The 17,086-nt window shown below is 42.3% G+C and overlaps 1 protein-coding gene across 1 annotated transcript in view; it reads right to left on the reverse strand.

Moving 5' to 3' along the window:
• prr36a (proline rich 36a) overlaps positions 1-16,211 on the reverse strand; it is a 29,434-nt gene extending 13,223 nt beyond the window's left edge. The window contains exon 1 of the mRNA XM_055221802.1: positions 16,063-16,211. The gene's annotated coding sequence lies outside the window, so the exon portion shown is untranslated. The remainder of the gene's footprint in view (positions 1-16,062) is intronic.
• Between the last annotated feature and the right edge of the window lie 875 nt (positions 16,212-17,086).

The raw sequence follows: 17,086 nt of genomic DNA on the forward strand, positions 1-17,086 counted from the left end.
AGCAGACTCATGGCCCAAGGACAGTACAAATAGTGAACATTTACGTTTTAAGAAGAGCCACACCAGTGTCTCCACATCTGGGACTGAAGCGGACTGCTCTGAATGGGTGACATTATTTCATTTTCAGACTTATTCAACTGGAAATAAATGTATATTAAAGTTCTCCGTACAGCAAAGTGTTCACTCGAGCTGTAACAAATATCTCAGTTGCACTAACTAGTCCATCGTAGCCTCCTCAACAGCACCCATAAAGTGTCATTATAAGCCACCTGCAGCCTTTTTTTTGTAATGAGTCCAGAGGGGGCAGTGTATAATGGTGTACAATATGATTTAAATAGTATCAACTTTATATAATCAGAACAAGAACCAAGCTTTAAGAGTGTTTACCTGAGCCACAACATCCTACACTGTCTATAAAGATCATCGGCCACGTCCACAGTGATGATACGCCAGAGATTTCATTTTAGTTGTAACCATCAACACAATATTAGGCAATAATAAGAACAGGGCAGTTGTTCAGTGTCACTGTGTTTCAGATGACATCACAATATTCTATAGGCCAATAATGTTGTTGACAATGTTAATTTTATCTGCCCCCATCTCTCTAAACAAGTCCAATTTTTGTTGTAGTACAGTAAGTTCTCAAGTCTAGTTGCTGATGTAAAGGAACAGGTTCAACCACAGACAAAAGAAGTGAGAGTGACATCATCCACAGCGTTCAGCTTCAAATGAAGCTCATCGAGGCTAGCAGTTCTAGAGCCCAATTTGGTGCAGAGTTCCATATTTGGAATTCCGACCATGAGTGTCATAGCAACCAAAGACCCAATCTGGAGTGAGGCTGTTAAAGGCAATGCCGCTTCTCACAATAAAGAAATAAAAACCGCAGGATCATGTAGAGCGGGTTAATATGAACATTTTAAGACCAAAATGACGAGTCTGACAGCAGCAGTTACAGAGAGGGGAATCAGTCGATGGAGCTGGAAATGCACCCATGATCACTTCCTGTTCGTAACGTGGCAACTAGCAGGTCAGCTACATCCATTTATACATACAGTCTACAGGTTCAACATTTGTGCATTTACTTTAGAACATTTCATGACAAAGTACAATGTAATTAATCGGAAAAAATGGGCCTTTCTAGAACCTGAAAAATAAAAACTAGATTTTTTTTGCACACACTGGACAATTCAGAGCAGGGAGGGTTAATCATCCAAACAGGGGAAGCTCTTTATGATTTCATATCAGCATATTACAAAAATGCAAACTGCCTTCAATTAAATTTGTATAAATATGTAACCCAGTTTTAACAGTTTAAACCTTAATTTCAAAGATTTAAAATGTTCAAACTCTCAATTATTAAAAACATGAATTAATCAAATTAGTTTGATTAGTGAAGTAGTTCTGGCCAATTAAAAGGGAAGAAAAAAACTGCAGGAGGACAATACAGAAATGATGTCATAGGTCAGAGTTCACAGAAACATCAAGATAATCTTAAGGCAAACTTTGTGTACTTTTGTGTTAAACATTAATGCTTCAAATAAGACCAATTCAGCAGGATTGTGAGTACAGACCGAGCGTGAGGTCAAAAGGTTAAATATCAAAACGTGCACAGAATATAACTTTTCCTTTCATTGTGCCCAGCTCCGTGTTATGAGCTTGTAACATTAAGGAAACAATAAGAACCTTTGAATGAACTCTCCCTCCATTTAAATTTAATGGAGCTTTGATTTGTTATTTTAGCTTCAAATCAATAAAAATGTGGAAGTTCAAATCCAACCTCAGGACTAGACATGGCCAGATTTTCAAAATTCAAAACTAGGACACACCCGAGTTGGGATGATTGTACGACTCTGGCTGTCAGACTCGTCATATTAACCTTCTACATGATCCTGGGGTTTTTATTTCACTATTGTGTCTGTAAATCAAGAAGAGAACATTAATAACAGACAAATCAGCCTCCTTCTTTCCTCGAGGTAACTCCCGCTAGCATTAGCAACAAGTTTGATTGACAGTGTTGCCAAGCATCCACTCTGCGCCTGCACCGCTGGTTTAGTAGGAAGGGGAGTTACCTTCAACAGTCTCGCTCCAGATTGGCTCTTTCGTTGCTATGATATGTGTGGTCAGAACTCTGCTCCAAATTTTCTGCTATAACCGTAAGCTTCATTTGGCTGAAGCCTGTTCATGGTGCCAGTACAAATCCCCGGGAATTAGCTGACATTCTGGTACAAAAACCTCATGCATTATCCAAAATAGCTCCAGAGTCATAACAATGGAATAATACATCTTTACAATCCCATTTGAGCACACACGCAGCTATATAGCACAGATGCAATCAAAAGAATCTTATTGTTCTGTTTTTTAATCCTAGATTCAGAGTCACAGCTCAAACACAGTAACCCCAGTCACGCGGTTGGACAAGCATTGTGGAGTAGACCATGGGTGACAAAAGCATCTATAGTTTGACAGTGAAAAGAGCCCTCTAAGAACCCATCACTGTAAGACTGCAAGACCATTGGAGGAGTCTGTCCACAAAACAAAGCAACCTAGTGCACATTCACTTGTATTCAAATATACTTGAAGCAACAGAAACTCCAACAGTGTGAGTCTTTAAAGGGCCCATTTTAGTTATGTCATCACAAACAAACATGTGTGAATGAAACAAAACTCCAGGTCTAACATACAAAATCTGAATATTTAGGTTCTTCTTTCAAACAGAAAACACTCTGCTCTACCTTATGATGTCATATGGTAATACAGGAAGTGCTCCACTGTGTTTTTAAACTTCATACACCTTCAATAGAATTATTTGAATGATTTCAGCCTTGGAATTGCCAATCTCTACTGAACTAAAGGTAAAAGGAGCTGTTAACTTGAAAACTACCACTTCATGACATCACAAGGTGGAACAGAGCATTTTGAGCTTTGGAGATGTAGACAGACTAATAAAGTGTTACTCAAACATGTGTGAATGAAAAAAAAAATAACTCCAGGTCTGTTTTTGAGGTGGGAACAGCATTAGAACATGGCTTAAAGCTAAAAGAGTCAGGTTTAAGTCTTGGCTCTGACCGGCATCTCCAGGCAGTTTGATTTCAGCTGCTCTGCGTCTCTCCAGCTCAGTGTCCAGACGTCACAGTGGTGCCGTCCGGTCAAAATGGGTCAGTTTTAAAGCTGCGTCTGACACACGCACAGGGATTTAGTGTGTTTGACAACAGCTTTAGAATGCATTGTGTACACCGCCTATCAGTGAGCTCGGGCTTAATGTGTGGAGCTAGATGTATTTAGAGCGCTGCTGTGAGGACACCGGTTTTCTAGAGCAACCACCACTTCATATCAGTCCTATTGTGCTTGTCTCTATAGTTCTCATCTTTGACCCTTGTGGATCATTATGTTCTAAATTTACACATTTTAAATCACAATATTAATCTAAAACGACTTAATGAAACAAGCCAGCTGATTTCATCGCCGCATGCTGATGGCGCCCCCTATGGATAGCTGCACATCACACTAGTGAGCAGCCCATTTTTTTCATTTGTACCAAAAGGACAACGTGACACTGAGGAATCCTACAAGTATCACAGATTAAGAAAATAAAACTGGAGAAGTGAGAATGTCACAGTGGGCGCGTACCTCTCAGTGGGCGCGAAAATGGGGTAGATGGGCAAAATGGCATCTTGAAAATAAGCAATTAAAGATTGGCCCTCTGAAGATGTATTTGGAGTTATTCGTGCATGTTTGAGCAATGAGAAGAAAATAACTAACATTGTTAAAAGTAAATTTTGCAGAATAGGTATGATTTAAAAGCTAAAAACATCAGAAAAAAATTATTTAATTTTAATATCTAAAAGTCAAACCGTATGAAACGTAGTAAATAATAGTAAATTTTTTTGGGGGAAAAAAAGGTAAAAACACAAGACTTGGAAACAAGATTTAAGAAGGAACATTTTGCACCAATCGTTTCTTAAATTATAATTTTAGATATTAGAACATTATGGTAAAAATGGCACCAAAAACACATGACGGGGATTAGCAGGGATCACTTTTGTCCTGAGAATGCAGCTGGTCAGAGTCTCCCTTCAGATGTGCATTGAATATCACAAACGCATCTGCCGCCTTCACATTCCAGAGCTGCAGACCTCCTCGGCCGCTCCACCAGCTGGTCCCATGCGTCTGCCGTTTTCATGAGTGAGAGAGCGAGGGTCAGAGACAGGCCAATGTGGACGCTGTGAACACGGCTCTGCTGCAAACTCCAGGCACAGCCATGTTCAAACACAAGCTGTAGTGAAGAGTACACAGCCATGCACAAGACTGTAATGAGGGGAGACATGATTAGGGCTTCCACGTTAGATCTAGGTTTTTCTGTTCCGATACGATGCAATATTTTGTTGATCTCTGAACTACTACTATGGCAGACATTTGAAGGGAGAGACTGAACATAACATAATTTCCTTTAAAACAAAACGGCATAAAGTAAAAAAAAAAAAAAGATTCTTAAGTGTTTTTACAAAGCTGTTTACAAAGTGCTGTTTGCAGATGATGTTCTCCTGATGGCTTCTTTGAGCCAGGACCTGCAGCAGGCACTGGGGCGGTTTGCAGCCGAGTGTGAAGCGGCTGGGATGTGATCTGCTCCTCCAAATCCAAAGCCATGGTTTTTGACCAGAAAAAGTTGGCTTGCCCTCTTTGGGTGGGTGGAGAGTCTTTGCCTCAAGTGGAGGAGTTCAAGTATCCTGGGGTCTTGTTCATGAGTGAGGGATGGATGGAGCAAGAGATTGACAAGTGGATTGGTACAGCGTCTGCAGTGATGCGGTCACTGTATCGATCGGTCTGCTGTGATGAAGAAGGAGTCGAGAGGCAAAACTCTCGATTTACCGGTCAATCTACGTTCCACCCTCACCTATAGTCACGAGCTTTGGGTAATGATCAAAAACGCGGATACAAGTGGCCAAAATGGGCTTCCTCTGCAGGGTGGCCGGGTGCTCCCTTAGAGATGGAGTGAGGAGCTCAGTCACACAGGAGGAGCTTTTTCGAAAAGATACTGTTAGGTGTGTTCATTAACATTTGAATTGAACTCTAAAAGGTTGATGACTTGAAAATAATGACTGTATAATGTTTGACAATTTGGCAAAATCTGAGAAAAATATAATTTGCATAATAATTTGGAACACAGTGTATAAACTCCAGTATTCCACAGAAACTCTGTGTTGTTCCATTTGAAAAATGCCCCTCAACAATCAGACAAAGTCACCGCATAACCTCTATAACCAATAAAGGAAGCAGACAGAGCAAACAGACCTGACCCAGTTTACGTGTGGGAGAGAGGAGCGGAGATGCTGCAGAAAAGGAATCCAAAACACCACCAAAACGACCCTGAAATGACCCCCTGGTGAGTCTCCGAGGGCCAGGCACGCTACAACAGACAATTCACACACTTGTTCCAAAGTGCGCCAACTAGTTTAAAAGGTTATTGCTGCTTTGGCAGTTAGCATCAGGATCCACAACCTGTGTCTCATGGGCTTTGAAAAGGGCCCATGTTACGCTGTTTTCTGACATTGCTTCCTCATCACAAACAGACCTGGAGTTGTGTTTTGTTGTTTCAGTCACACATGTCAGACTAACAAAGTGTTACTAAAACATGTGGGTTTTTTTTTATTTTTGAGGCAGTAACAGCATTCGAACATGGCTTAAATTTTACAAGAGTGAATTTTGTGTGATATAGGAGCTTTAAATTCAGTCATGTGGACAAGCTTGAGATGAATAGTGGGGCTTGTTTGTGCTCGGAAATGGAGCAGAGCAAAAGCAAAACATTTCTTTGGGGGGGAATTCCTTCTGTGTATATATCTTTAAAAAAAAAAAAACACACACACACACACAGAGCCAATAAGAATCTCATCAAGCTACACCCAAGTGACGAAAACGCTAAAATACTTAAGAACTGAACAGACAAAATGTGTTTATATAATAGGATTGTATATGCAAATGGACTTAGCTAACCTGCTAGCTGCCACATTCCAAATAGGACGTGATCATGGGCACACTTCTGGTGCCAATTCACTTTCTATTGAAAAACTGTGGCCCCTCTCTGTAACTGCTGCTGTCCGACTTGTCATTTTGGTCTTAAAATCTTAAAATGTTTGTATTAACCTGCTCTACATGATCGTGCCGCTAACTTTAGCAACATGTTTGACAGTGTTGCCAAACACCAGCTCCATGCTAAATTTATTATTTATTTATTTATTTGAAGGACAGTGTGCAGATACGTTAAAAAGATGGCTGCACCAGATTTAGCAAAATGCAAATTTCCATCTGTAGTCCTTAAAAAAGTAAACAAAATACATATAAAAAGTGCAATACAAAAGGCAATATACAAGTGTGCAAAATTTTCAATACATAGTGCAAACTACAAGTTATTAAAGTGCGAGACATATGCAACCAATATCAAAATAAACACAGTATAGTCGCTATCAGATGATACCCACGAGGGTAACATCTGATAACTCTGTACCTTATTGGTATTATAAATATAATCAGCTGTGTGGGCAGGAAGGGTCGTTACCTTCAACAGCTTTGCTCCTGATTGGCTCTTTGGTTGCTGTGATACTCTGTTCCACATTGGCCCCTACAACTGCTAGCTTCGATGAGCTTCATTTGACTGGAGATTTGACTGGTGACGTCACACTCACTTAGTCCACGTCTTTACACAGTCTCCAGTTTAGAATGATGTTCTCGTGTTGCCCATATAAGGCCGTGGCTGCAGCGGTCGGGCTCGTACTGAGTGACAAAGTGGAATTCTATCTGTGTTTGGATCAGAAACCCACAAATACAGAGCGTGTTTGTGAGCTGCTGAAGAAGAAGAGACTCAGTGGCTTTGACGAGCCCGCACACAAAAACATCTCCTGAGGGGTCCATGGAAAAAGCATCAGTGGGTTTAATAAAAGCCTGTCCTTAGAAATCTGCCAAACGTTACAATACATAAGATTTGATGTGTAGGGCGGTGAAGCATTTACTACAGAGGAATATCACCATAAATGATAATATTGAAACTACTTAAGCCAGTAAAATCCAAGTAAATCAGCCCTTTTGAGCTTGTGTCTCTATAGTTCTCATCTCTGACACCCGTGGATCATTATGTCATTATTTACCCATTTTAAATCACAATATTCATCTAAAACAACTTAAATCTCACAGATCAACCAAAATTATTAAGGCAGCCAAGCCATATTTTTTATTTTTACAGGGACAGTGCACATGCTTTTAACATATTTACATCTTTAAACTACAGATGTTTCACCATCTCATGTTATGATTCACTGTTTCACGTTATGACTGGGGTGTGTGTGTGTTCTGCCTCTTGGCCACGTTATCACTGAAAATAGGACGAAGAATAATTTTCTTTTTAATATTATTACTACTTGTATTTTATGCATTTATTAATGTATTAACAATAATATTTTTTTTTTAAATAATATATAGTAGTAGTAACAGTGGAAGTACACAAAAACTTCAACAGGCCAGTCAAAATGAGTTGCCCTGACCAAAAAAAACAAAAAAAGAACCAAAGTAACGCAAAATACTAACACAAAGACCATTGTTTACCACACAACACCCATCAAGGACAACGCTCCAGCAGAAGACGAGCAAACATGGAGATGATAGGAGCCCTTTAGGAAGAACACACAAGTTATGTAACGTACGAGATCTTTGGCAAGCTTCAAAAAACACTGCACTAAAACCAGAAAACAACAGGGGAAGAATCCAAAATGGAGTCACACTGGAGCATGTGGAACTGCTCTGTGGAAGCCAGCCGAATGGCATCTTTTCAACTAATTGCTCAACTTGGAAAATATGAGGGTATTGAGAAAACTGACTTGAAATCACCACAAAAGTAATTCAACACACACGAACTTCACAGGGACAGTTAGCACCAGGCTCCAAAAACAAGAGCTGGGTCGTCAAGAAAGATCCAGACAGAAACTGAGTAAAACTAGTATCCAAATTATTTGAGCATCAGAACAGAACAAAAAAAAAACCCAAAACATTTACAGGACAAAAAGGTGAAGTTCTCTGAAGTTTTAGAACAGTCTTGCTTTTTACCATGTTGTAGTTTTGCTAACATTATCATAACTAACAGAGCAAGAACTACAGGCTCTGTGCACAGTAACATGCTAGCTAGCTCACTATGTCTGAACGGTTACGCTAACTTTCATTAAAAGCGTAAAATATAAAACAATATAAACAAGCTATTAAAATTCTAATTAAGTCAAAACTAACACGATTGTTTTTAAATGCAGAATATTTCAGTTTGTGCCATCGTTTTGATATTCATTACGCCTCAGTATTAGCCTTAGCACTGTGTAGGCCTGTCACGATAATGACTACCGGTGTTTTGACTTATTGTTTGATATGTGAAAGTTCACATAATAAATATTGCCCCCAAAAAATCATTTTCTTTAAACTACTGGGACATTTTAAGTTATTTTTTGTCTATATGATCAGATTTGAGCTGTAAAACATTTAATTAACTTCACTAACTCAATACAGATACAAACAAATGACTAAAGCGTTTCTTTCTGCTGTTTATTTTTTAACAATATTGTACATTTACAGTCATGTGGTTTAAATCTGCTCTTTTTGTGTCAGTGGCATAAATTAATTTAAATATTATCGTTTATCTCCCCATCCACTGCCTCATCTTTAAATATTTATTCATTTTAGCATGACTTGGCAAAAACCTCCTAGCGTCACTACTTCCTGTTCAGGTTTATCTCTAACGGTGACACATGAACACAGTTGTCCAGTCCCAGATCTACAATTTCCAGTTCAGAGACTCAGAGACTTTCCTTTAGACATAAACAGCACAAAGACAATAGGAGTTTGTGTGAAGCTCGTTATCTGTGACCTTTAACCCCTTAACGATATGTCACATGACGTCTCATCTGTTCAGTGACACCAGAGAAGATTCTTTACTTCAGGTCAACTCTAATTCTAAAGACTCACACTCACTCCATTTTACTGTTGGACAAGAGCAGACTGGTCAAAAATGGGGAGTTCTGGTTTAGTCCTGGTTCAGATCTCCATAACTTTCTCTGGAGGGGGTGGAAGATGAAAGCAATCTGGTCAAAAATGAGGATTCCTGGTTTAGTCCCGGTTTAGATCAATTTGATCCCATCCAACAGTAAAAGGGGGAATATATCATCCCTCAGATTTTGACTGACAGAAGTGAATGAAAAGTGTCTATTCTTAACCATTTTATTTCTTTACACAAACCATTGATACCCGGGTGTGTCCCACTTTTGACTTGAAAATCTGCTGCCTCTAAACCACACGCTCCGGGCGACTGGCAAAATAAAAGGGGTCGCAATCTGTTTGGTATTGGCACTCCGTCTTATGTAATACAATTTTCCAGACACGAAAATACAAAAATACTGACGAAGCAACGGTAAGGCCCGCTACTTAAAATGAGCAAACAAAACTGGGGTACTCTCTCGGGCAAACAATAGACCTACCCACCCTCCCCCCAGACGCCATACCAACACTCCCTTTGAGCCCGGCCTTAGGCATAGCAGGGCTGGGGGTAACGGGGGTAACAGGGGGTAACGGGGGTGTTGTGGATTAAGTGGTGCGCGGGTGGGACGGAGAGGCAGCTGGTCTGTTTCCAGTGACCCAGAGAGAGCAGACACACACACACAGACTGAGGTGGGTTAATGATCAGTCGCCAGGGCAGCAAGGTCGTCGTGCACACAGCCCCATTTACACCTGAGACGCCTCTGGAAAAACACTGAAAGATACACACACACACACGTGCAAATTTATTGAACATTTCCTTCTATCTTGCTTTATATTCACCTTCTGTATGTATATAAAATGAAAAAAGTGACATTGTATTGTTTTGAAATTAAAAAATTGAAAAACTTAAGTCATTCCATCATGGCACTAATACCGATTCAGAGGGCATATTTATACTTTGCATCTGATGTCATCAACATGAAACTAACGGAAAGCACTGTTCTGTCTGAAGCTGTTACTCAAGTTACACTTTAATCTGAGCTTTGTTTCGATACAATCTGACCATAAAAAACTGCCTTAGCTGGAACGTCAACAGATGCTAACGTGCTGTTAAATAAGTCCCTCTCAAATAACATCAGTCACAAGCTAGCTAGCATTAACCGACAGTTTATTAGTGAGTCACTCAGCTTTTTGTTAAAAATAAAACTCCTAAAGAGGACCATGAACGCTTGGATTGATTACAGGTTCCTGAAAATGTCTGAAAAATAAATAGCGCCCTCTGTAGGTGATAGACTGGACATTCGGACACAGCCTCAGTGATGAATGAAAAACAAAATGGCAGAGCTGTGATCTCATGGTCGATACACGAGGAGCGCCCAAAAGTGAGCTCAGATACAGCACCGCATCTCCACCTCACAGAGCGCCTCCTCCCCACCTCACAGAGCGCCTCCTCCCCACCTCACAGAGCGCCTCCTCCACACCTCACAGAGCGCCTCCTCCACACCTCACAGAGCGCCTCCTCCTCCCCACCTCACAGAGCGCCTCCTCCTCCCCACCTCACAGAGCGCCTCCTCCTCCCCACCTCACAGAGCGCCTCCTCCTCCCCACCTCACAGAGCGCCTCCTCCTCCCCACCTCACAGCGCACCTCCTCCCCACCACACAGAGCGCCTCCTCTACACCACACAGAGCGCCTGCTTCCATGACTCACAGAGCGCCTCCTCCACACCTCACAGAGCGCCTCCTCCACACCTCACAGAGCTCCACGCCTCACACCACACGTCCCTCCATTTTAGAGCACCGCACCTCCACCTCACTGATCCCCAAACACACTGGGCTGACCTGGCTCCGTAGATAATAGGATGTGCGCAAAGTAAAGCAAACACAGCACACTCTACTAAAAACAAGACTCACAGCAAGGCCTGTCACGATGAGCACTACACCGACTTCAACACACGACATATGGAGCCATATATATATTATGAGTACTTTTCTTCTTTGGAGTAGTGGGGCAATTTTTGGCATTTCTTGCACTACGATGCAATGCGAACTGTAGAAAGTTGAATAAATAAGTTTTTATAGATACAGACCAACTACTAAAAACTGCTGAAGTGGTTCATTGGTATCAGGTATCGGCAAATACTTAAAGTCAAATTATTGATATCAAAACTGAAAAAGCTGGATCACTGCATCCCATAGACTGTCTATATAAATGGCCATAGCTATCCTGCTAGGTGCCATGTTCCAAACAGGAAGTGATCATGGGCATGGTTCGGCTCCACTGACTCAATTCATTTTCTGTGTAAAAAACTGTCCTCTCTCTGTATCTGCTGCTGTCAGACTCATTTTGGTCTTAAATGTTCGTATTAACCCGCTCTACATGATCCTGGGGTTTCTATTTCACTATTGTGTCTGTAAATCAAGATATGAACATTAATAACAGATCTCGATGAGCTTTATTTGACTGGAGCTGATGACGTTACACTTACTTAGTTCAGTTCTTTACGCAGTCTGTGGTGCCAATACATATATATATATTTTTTTTTTTTTTTTTTTTTTTATTAGTTGGTCTCTATCGAGGTCGACTGTTCTGTGTATTTGTTTTGGCAAATCTGAGACTCGTCTCTAAATTATTTATGTGAAGCCACAGTCATGGCAGACTCGAGCTCTTCTCCAAACAACAACTTGAAAAAGTGCAGAATTACACTCATTCATTTTGATTACAGAGTCATGTGCCACACAGCTCCATACGCCAACACACGGGAGCGGCAACGCACGGGAGCGGCAACGCACGGGAGCGGCGACACGTCCATTGCTCACCTCTTTAAACTACCCCCCCCAGAGGGAGGGGAGCAGCGAGGAGAGAGGAAGAGAGCAGAGCAGAAAGCCGAGAGAGCAAGCGAGCAGAGAGGAGAAAGAGAGAGCAAGAGAGAGGGCAGAGAGCAAAAAGATCAGAGGGTGGAGTCACACCCTCCACAGGGTTAAACCTCCATCACTCATTCATTGAGAGTTTTTATAAAGGACAAAATTAAAAAAAAAGTTTTGGCGTTTCCATAGAAACTCATTCAGCCAAAAATCACCATGACAACTGTATAAAAGGTTTATATTCCTTACATTGCCATTTACTGTCTCATTTTATTTACACATTTGACTTTAGACTTTAAACCTCTGCATCACAATCAGAGAACATATCTGGCGATAACGCAACCACAAAACACACAACTACCGAGAAGATACCGTTTTAAACAGTGCATCCCTGCACTGCTGTGGGTTCAAACAGGCTCTTATGCTTCAGTGTGATGCACGTGTTTGGGCTCCAGTATTTATGGAGAATTCAGCCCTGACAGCAACAACAACTGCAGACCACAGCCACTACCACCATCTGCCATCTTCTGTCGGACACAAGCGTTAAAAGATGCACCAACCAAAACAAGGTCACGTTCACGAGACGATGCCTTCAGCTGGATTTCATTTGTTTGAACATCAGAAAATCATTTGTCCACAGAGCAATGGTCTGCGGTCCATTTCCTAGTTGCCCTGATCTGTCCTTGAGGAAGAAGTGACCAGCTGTTTTGAAATATTCAGGCTTTGATTTAGTCTCTTAAAATGAACCCATGTAAGGTAGAAGACAGATATACAGCTATATATAAATGGACATCATTAGCCTGCTAGCTGCCGTGTTCCAAACAAGAAGTGATCATGGGCACAATTCCGACTCTGTCTCCAGTTCACTTTCTATGTAAAAACTGTCTCCTCTCTCTGTAAATGCTACTGTCAGACTCGTCATTTTGTTCTTAAATGTTCATATTAACCCGCTCTACATGATCCTGGAGTTTTTATTTCACTATTGTGTCTGTAAATCAAGATATGAACATTAATAACAGACAAATCAGGCACCTTCTTTCCCTGCGAATGTTAGCCACGCTGTCAATCAAAGCTGTTGCTAAGCACATCACACTCACTTAGTCCGCTTCTTTATAGAGTCTGTGGTCTGGTAATAATAAAATCCTAAACTCTAAGGCAGTGGTCCCAAACCACCGGGCTGGGGACCGGTACTGGTTCGTTCCGCATTTGCAACCAGGCCGCACAAAAACAGCAAATAATTTATCAGCGACCACATCTTCTCCTACGTAACTTTCACCCGACCCCCATGACACACTAATATGCTTGGCCGTAGACATAATGAAAATCCTGTTAGGAATCAGAAATTCGTTATTGTTGTATCCATGATACAATGGCAGGTATATTACATCTGTGCTAGTTATTCTCTTGTCCTCCGCGTCATACAAAAGTAGAGCCACAAGCTAGTGAAAATGAGCAAAAAACAAAAGTCTTTGGAGAGCTTTTTTGCAAAGGAGAAAAGGCCAACTGAGGAGCCTACAACCTCCAAGAAAAAGGAAGCTAAATTTAACAGACAACACCAGGAGTCCTACTTAAAATATGGGTTTGTCACTACAGGTGACTCTCACGCACAGAGTCCGCTCTGCCTATATACGAAGAAAAGCGAACGAGGCAATGAAACCTTCAAAACTGCTTTGGCACATTGAGACTAAGCACCTGGGATTAAAAGATAAGATTTAGAGTTTTTTGAAAGAAACAAATGTGAACAAGAAGGAAAGAAGAAACAAGTGCAGGGCTCACACTGATGCAGCGGTATGGTGAGTTGTATTTTTTTATGCACTTAACTTATTTTTGCCATATTTATCTGCCACGCGTAGAAGGCCGGTTCGTGAGGATAAAATCTATATTATTCTGGTCCGTGGTGCAAAAAAGGTTGGGGACCCCTGCTCTAAGGGATACTTTGAGGTTCATACTGCACAGGATCAGTGAGAAAGATATAAAACACAGCTTTTGTGGTGAGGCAGGTATGATTTCTCTTTCTCTAACTTGTGAAACACAAAACAGTGAAACAAAAGACTCATTTCCACTGGTTCAGTTTGGAGCGGATCGGTACAGGCTGCAAGTGTCTCTACTGTCTAAAGTGAAGCGTACCACCCCACCTGAGGGGGTGAAGCACTGCACCTGGAGGGTAGGAGCTCCGGAGAGTCTGACCTAGGAGGGTACGGGCTCCGGAGAGGGAGCTTTAGTGAAGGCGTGGCTACACAAGACACGAGGTAAAAGAGAGAACACAGACTCAAGATGACAAAAAGCAGATTTAAACAGAACATAATCATCTCTCACCAAACACTAACCTGATGCTGCATTTCCAGTGAGGTTCACTTTATGTGGGGCTGATGCATCGCAAAACAAAGGACGAATGGAACAGCTGTTTCCTGTTTATCGATGCACAGCACTTGCTTATAAAGATCAAACATGTCATTATTAGAACATGAGCCAAACCCAGACCGTTACATGATGAGAAGTTAAAATGTGGTGTAGAGCTGCAGAGAAATTAAATAAGTAGTTTTGTGTTTATGTTAGCGTTAGCCACATCTCATCACAAACTAAACGTCTTTGTGAATTGCTGAAATGGACCATATGTTTAAAAAATGAGTTAGATTTTATTTATTAAGTTAATATTAGACATGTTTGGGTGACGTCAGCGTCTCGTGGAGCAGAACCCTAGAAACGCAACTTGACTCAAAGGAGCTGCACCAAACTGACCCGATCCAAGGTCCCAAGCAAACCACGCCAGTGGAACAGAGGTAAACAGCTGTTTTAGTCCTATGCATAGACTCATTTACATGAGTATACTCGATTCCATGTAAAAGTATTCCAAGTACTCAGATGGCAGTAATCTGACTGTATTCTGTAACTAAATATATTTTAATACCGTATTCAGTATTCTGTGATTAAATATACTATTTCATCAAATGAGGAGGGCACAGGGTTCACAATTGAGTGACACTCAGGTGACAAACTCTACAGCAGCACTTCACACGTCTGAGGTTTAGCAATAGGGATTTACAATAAACTAGCACCAAACATAAGAAAAGAGGGAGGAAGAGGGGGAGGAAGTGAGAGGAAAACACTGGAGGAAAAGAGGGAGGGAGAAAGGGGGAGGCACAGAGGGAGAGAACACAGGAGGAAATGAGGATGAGAGAGGGAGAAAGGTGGAGAGACAGAGAGAGCAGAGAGAAAGAGAGGGAGAACTTTTCCACGCCCTCCATCCTCTCCACCACACCCCTGCTCCAAATGCTCCGATTATGTAACACAGACAGAGAGCCAAAACACAGGGATGATGATGGATAAACAGCATCCTCCTCTCACAGATCTGCACACACTGGGGTTTTTGTGACGCTCTGAGATACTGCTGGGACTAAAGACGATCTGAAAACAATGATGACGGGACCACAGCGACAGACATGGTTCAGAACGGCAGGGTTTCAAAAGTCAAAACTGAACGCACCAGCCACCCCTCCCACCCGGGTGTGTCTTTCTGCTCATTTTCAAGCCCCATGTTCTGTATTTGAGTCCTAGGGTTTTTGAATAAAACTGGAACAAATCGGTGTTTTGTATACATTTGCTGGGACAGGGGACACATGGCACCAAACCGGGCCTGTCCCGGGTCAATGGGGACGCCTGGTCACGTCTGGTCACTCTGCGCATGTCTCAGGAGCAGCAAACCAAAATAGGCTGGTAGACAAACAGGTACGTGCAATTCAATATGAATTATCTACACAAGAGAGCTAGGTTTCTTCAGTTATTTATGAAAGGTTTCTGGGGTGCTAAAACACTGGAGAAGTTGGAAAATAGCCGCGTAACATTATAAAAACGTCACAGTCCACGCGCAGTTGCTCCAGACGTGTTCAGTGTTTCATGTTCTAGATACGTTTAAGGGTTAATGACAGAAGCGATGCAAAGGGCAGACACTCCACAGCCCTGGAGCTGATAAATGTGGCACAGGGGCATGTCGGGCACCCGCTCCTTTTGGCGTATGTGACGTTTATCCCTGACGCACCGCCATCGCGCACAAAGGCGTGAAAACATAACACCAACATCCAGCAGGTTCCTCCCAGAAGACCGCGTTTGGTTAACTCAGAGACACATTCACACAGATGAACGATGCACCGCGCGGGTTACACCAAACTATTCTGCCACGAGCCGGAGGAAACTGCTCGTACCTTTTAGATATCCACGTCAAGATCTTCGCTTTTGGTCTGAAGAGTCCAGTGCAACGCCTCGATGTACGGAGCCACGGAGCCGTAGAGAATTCCGAGTGAAACAATGAGCCGCGCGCTGCAGCTGCGTCCCTGCTCCACGTTTGAGCCACACTGCCTCATGAAGGATGGGCGTGGGGGGAGCGACCCGGGGGGAGTGACCCGGGGGACGCAAGCTGTGAGACGGAGACGAAGCGTGGAGCTCCTAAAGAAAATGCAGATTAAAACCCCGCCCGCGGACCAATCAGGGCGCGCGCTCGGGTTTTATGCAAATACCACTGACGTCACATATAAAACCAAGCATCTCATGTTCCACAGAGGACCAAAGAGGACCATAGAGGACCAATGAGGACCACGGAGGACCACAGAGGACCACGGAGGACCACAGAGGACCACGGAGGACCACAGAGGACCAATGAGGACCACGGAGGACCACAGAGGACCACAGAGGACCAAAGAGGACCACGGAGGACCAAAGAGGACCACAGAGGACCACAGAGGACCAAAGAGGACCACAGAGGACCACAGAGGCACTGTGGGTGTGGGATTCACGGGGGTTAAAGGCATATTATCATTCTAAAAGACAGTTTAAACCTTTATGGCACAAGTTTGTTAAAAGCCAACTCATGAGAGCACTTTCAAAACTACAGAATATTGCCTATACAAAAATGACGTGGTAACAAATCACGTGGTCTGTATAAACGACGCGCCGGTTACGCACAGTGCTGCTGCGTTGTAATGAGTGCGCATGCGTGAAGAATGACGCCCTGGATCTAAACGATACTGAGGCTTTTATTTATTTATTTATTTATTTATACTGAGGCTGTGGACGTCCTGAAACAAACCAGTGGCGTCACATTTTTATCATTTTTATTTTGCTGCGTAACCGTGTTCCTCCTGATGCTGCTGCTCAGTGCTCAGGTTATGTAGATCAAGAATAAACATGTGTATATCATCTATAGATGAGCTGCAGCTGTGAGCGGAACAG

This window comes from Periophthalmus magnuspinnatus, chromosome 1 (assembly GCF_009829125.3).
Source record: "Periophthalmus magnuspinnatus isolate fPerMag1 chromosome 1, fPerMag1.2.pri, whole genome shotgun sequence".
Lineage (NCBI taxonomy): Eukaryota > Metazoa > Chordata > Actinopteri > Gobiiformes > Gobiidae > Periophthalmus > Periophthalmus magnuspinnatus.